This window comes from Rhinatrema bivittatum, chromosome 3 (assembly GCF_901001135.1).
Source record: "Rhinatrema bivittatum chromosome 3, aRhiBiv1.1, whole genome shotgun sequence".
NCBI lineage: Eukaryota > Metazoa > Chordata > Amphibia > Gymnophiona > Rhinatrematidae > Rhinatrema > Rhinatrema bivittatum.
This window is the reverse complement of record NC_042617.1, coordinates 325,813,700-325,818,192: the sequence shown is the minus strand read 5'-3', so window position 1 is coordinate 325,818,192 and position 4,493 is coordinate 325,813,700.

The window sequence follows — 4,493 nt, the reverse complement described above, 5'->3', positions numbered from 1 at the left end:
TACTCTCAACATGCTTTTTCTAAACCCCTAATGCATTTACATTTCATTAGCTTGCTTATCAGGAGTTAAGAAAAAATCTGGATGTTAAGAATGTGTGCTGAAAACCAGCACAGAGTCTCTTAAAACACAGATTATTGCATGGGTTTCCTGGTGGATTTTGATTCATTCCCTCCATTCACCAGAATGATTGTTCAAGTTGAAGGAGTGAGACTGATGTTTTCTGGCTTTCATATCTCAGCACTATTTGAACTTTTGGATTTGTTGATGCCATTAAGTATGTATGAAGGCCTGTTAGGATAACTCTATATGTGTAATCAATTCAATAAGAGACATACTGTCTTCAGCTCTAGGGATATCTAATCTCAACATGCACTGGTTCTTATAAATTTCCTGATGGGCGTGGAGGAGCTTCCTTGGTTTTACATCCAATGCTTCAAGATACTTATGGGTCCAGTCTACTATTCCAAAACTGGATGATAGTGCAGGAATTGCAAGCTGATTAATAGCTTGTAACTTATTCCGTGCTGTTAAGGCACTTTTCAATATCGGCTTCAGTCTCCTATAGTATTCTTTACTGCTCTTTTCTCTTAGTACTTTATATTACAGATGTGCATTGGTTGGTTTTTTTTTTTCAGTTAGGACTTTCTTTTTGGGTCCTGGCAGGAAATTTCATTTTTCCCGTGGTTCTTTTTTTTTTTTTTCGTGGGTCCTGATTTTCATGTTAGCATGCACTAACACAAACTACGAATTTTTCTGAAATTTCGGAAAAATTCAGTTCGTTTTTTGGCACCCCGAACCATGACGAATTAGACAATTTCATTGAAATTGCACTGGTTCTTATAAATTTCATTGAAATTGTCTAATTCATGAAAAACGAATGCACATGCCTACTTTATATTTGTCCCCTCCTGGCAAAATACTGCAGCGGTTTCCCTACAATATATTTTCTCAAAGACGAGGCAGAGTGTTGACACGAGGTATGGCTCAAGTATAATTTCGCAGCCCTATGTGACTATGAGATCAGACGAGGTATCAATCCAACACCAGAGGGACGATGTAGCTGTCACTGTTCACTCTCGTTGAACAGGATATTTTTGAAAAGGACTTATCATTTGCCCTAACTTCACAATATGATGTATTTGAGTTTCGTGTCAACTTGTTTTGATTTATGTGATTGCTTAAGATAAAATGTTTTTTCAAAACAGAAATTTCTCTGGTACTGAGCATTCTGTTGTTTAGGAAGTCCACTTGGATTCCTACAGTTCCTCTGGACCCTTTGATGTTAGCCTTTAAGAAATTGGTTGAGCGAAACTTGACCTTGTTTGAATCGGGAGGAGGAATGGTCCAATGCATTGTATTGGAATGTGTTGTGCTGGAGGTGGACCCTTGGCCTGGTGCAGGGTTGGTACGGCCCTCCGGTCGGACCCGGAGAGCGCCTGCCACTAGGAGGCGGAGCACAGGAGGAGACAGAGGTTAGCTGGAGCTTCACCAATAGCAACCCGGGGTTCCCTCAGGTTGAGCCCTTGGTTACCCAGGCTGCCTGGTCTTAGTTGGCCTCGCAGGATATCCTGGAGAGGAAGTGCAGAGGAGTGCCTACCACGAACAAGGGTGTGCGGTCGAGGTACAAACCAGAATGTCTAGCGGTCACAGGAGGCCAGAACAGAGAGTCCAAATGGAAAGCGAGGATCAAGGCCAGAGTATTAGTTCAGAATGGTCAGCCAAAGCAGGGGTCAGTACCTGTAGTCAATCCAGAAGAAGTCAGTGTTCAGGCAGAGGTCAGTTCCAGGCAGCGGTCAGGAGTAGTCAGTGAACAGGCAGAGGTCAGGTCCAGGCAGCAATCAAGAATAGTCAGGAGCAAGCAATGGTCAGTACCGTGAGATCAATCTGGAGGGTACTACCAGGGATGGAGAGACGCTGGAACAAGAGACGCTGGAACAAAAGACACTGGAACAGGAAACGCTGGAAGGCAAACTAGACACACCGGAGTGTACGACCTGATTGCCAAGGCAATGAGCTAGGGGTTGAGCTATAGCTGTAGTTTAAATACCTTAGACCCCCCCAGAATCTTTCACAACCTATTCCAGAACCACCGAGGGTGGCCGCCCTTGAAGAATCCATGCAATTGGGTAATACCAGACTCTCGCTTGATGAGAAACAAAAGCAAAGATTGCAAAATCTTTGTCTTTATTGTGCTGCATAGGATCATTTTGTCCATCAGTGCCTTCTGAGACTGAAAATGCTACAACGAGAAGTCTTGTTGGGAGGGTAGCTCTGCACCATCTGGCTTCCTCTCCATTACTAATAGTTCCAGTGTGTCTCACCTACAGAAAACACTCAGTTCAGACTTAGTTGATTCTGGAGCAGGGGGCAACTTTATCCAAGAGTCGCAGCTACGTGAAGTGGTTGCCCTACTACCAGTTTAACCACCCCCTGTGTCATTTTGTCAGTTTACGGAGAATCCCTGCCTGGTCGTGTGACCTCTGCCTCCATGCCCATTATGATGCAGACTGGGCCTCATCAAGAGAACCTTCAGTTTTACGTGTTATCGAAGGCATTGAGTCATCTTGTTCTTGAATTACCTTGGCTCAGACGCCATCACCCATCTATTGACTGGAGCATCCTATGGATTGCCCAATGGGGTCTTTCTTGTCAGGAGCATTTTGGCACTTCATTCTTATCTTCGATTTCTTCGAGCCAGACTACGTTGCCTGAAGTATCGGCTGTGCCGCTGTAGTATACATCCTATTCCAGTCTACCTTGTAAGATACAACTTGCCCACTCTAAGTTTCTAAACTCTGTCATCATGGAGGTAGAAGCCACTGCCATGTTAGCAGAGGCTGTCCTCATTCAACACGATGATCTCAAAATCTAGAAGTCATGACTTCGCTGTCAGCCTTTTGCCTTGATTGGTTCTTCAGTCCAGTCTTGAAACCAAAGAAGCTCTGGATCCTGGGTCTGGACCCCTGAGCCCCCTGTTGATAAAAAATAACTTTGTCTCCTCAGAAGCTAAAGAGGCTTGAGGAGGGGGTACTGTTAGACTCACCACTCACAGTATGGCTCCATGAGTGGCTTTCCTCACCCCGATGCCGCCAATCAATGGCTGCTACTCCTCTGTTCCTTGCGTGTACGACACTGCCAGTCTTAAAGGGGCCATGGCAGGAAAAGCCCACAGTGCCTTCGTATGACATTCCTACTGGCTGCGCTACAAAAGGGTTCTTCTAACTCTACAGCCTTGCCTCATCAAGGTCTTCTGGCTCCTGTTCCTTTTTGGTTCCAACCTTGTTTAATTCACCGTCAGCTCCTGTCTTCAGCTCCAGCCCGGCTCCTGACTTCAGCTCCAGCCTAGCTCCCATCTGCCTGGTTCTGTCTTCACCAATTGCAGCTCCAGCTTTATGCCTTTAGCTCTGCTGCCATCTTCGGATTTGCTTCAGTCTACTGCAGTCTTCAGCCTTGTACAGTACAAGCCATCAGCCTTGGGTCAAGTTGTCAGCCTTGCCTACACCTGGTCTTCAACCTCAGCTTAACCCTGTCATTATATAGACTTTTGAACTCTGACCTAGCCTAGCTCTGCTCACATTCATTCACCTGCCATCGTGTAAACCTTAGGGCCCTGCCCATGAGGTTGAGCCAATTACACCATGGCAACAGGGGCTCACGCACACACCGCTCCTTACATCTACCAACTCAAGAAGAGGATCGTCTGTCACCCAAGCCTCCCCTCCCTCAACTTGATGGCATGGATGTTGAGTGCTCAATAGTCTCATCATTGTCAATATTTCAGGAGGTTGAGGGCATTGTGATTTCGGCCAGAAAGCCGTCTTTCAGGAGAGAGTACAGTTTTAAATGGGGTTTGTGGAATTAGCACAAGCAGCCTTGATTTGTTGATATGGGACAATTTGTGCTTAAGATGATTAGCATGTTCTTTTATGTATGTTTTATAAGTAAACTCTTAAGCTGCTATGATATTGGGAGTGCACTGTAAATTATTTTAAATACATGTTTTTCATCTTGGTGACAGGCAGGCTCTCTGAACCTGTTCGCCTATGCTCCAAAAAATCTGCTTCGGTACCTGTTATCCCTCTCCTCTTCCGGGGTACTAGCTAATAGCCTCATGCACATGACATTTACCGGTGACGAGCGCTATTAGCTATGTGCTGTTTGGACGTGCGTTTTGTACACACTAAGCCCCTTATTGCATAAGGGGTTATGGACAGGCGTCCAACCGCAGGTTAACCTGGGCGCTAGCCTGGGCGCACAGTATTGCATTGCCCTGAGGGTGAACTCTCTCTTACAGGACAAACTGTAGGTACCCGATCCTCTCCCTTGCATCGAGGTCCTAAAGCCCGCGAAATCCTGCCCCGCCCTCATCAGGTGCTCCGCCGCGCGCCTCCCTGCCCTCTGTCCCCGAGGAGGAGGCGGCGACGACAGAGTAACCAATCGCTGCTCAGCTGCCAGCCTGCCCCGCCCCTCTGTTTACCAGGGCGCGTGAGAAG